Consider the following 552-nt stretch of genomic DNA (forward strand, 5'->3'; position numbering starts at 1 on the left):
GCTCTTTTTTGGGGCTCGGAAAACAATTCTCTTTGGTACCCCCCGGAGTTTTTGGCTGGAGTGGGACTCGAACCACCGTATTCTAGTGTGTCAGTGTTTGACTTGAGGGTCGCCAGCTGGTCCGACAGCTGCCGATCCGACAGCCAAGAAGGAAGAGCGGGTAAATGCGCAATGAGGAGGCTCCGAGGTAGTACGTAATCTTGACGAGATGGAGGAAGAGTGCGCGTTTGTGGGTCAGTATTGTTGGGATGGTGAGAGAAAAAAGTGAAATGATTCACAAAAGTGCATTACCTATCATTGCGTTAGCCATTGTTAACCGGAAAATTTCTAGGCGATCAGAAAGAAGAAGGTCAAAGGCAGGCGGAGGCGTCGTCTCCAGCCGTTGTGTCGGCGAAATTACAATCTTCACAAAATTTCTTGAAGTCATCACTTTTCTTGCTTCATAACAGACGACGTTTCGCCACGCAGACGGACGATAGCGGCTCCATCTGGGTTTAGCCTGCCGACTTGGTCCAGCCCAGAATAATCGAGCCTTTTCGTCATAACCACGTT

The sequence above is a fragment of the Gregarina niphandrodes genome (genome assembly GCF_000223845.1).
Source record: "Gregarina niphandrodes unplaced genomic scaffold scaffold00094, whole genome shotgun sequence".
Classification (NCBI taxonomy): Eukaryota; Apicomplexa; class Conoidasida; order Eugregarinorida; family Gregarinidae; genus Gregarina; species Gregarina niphandrodes.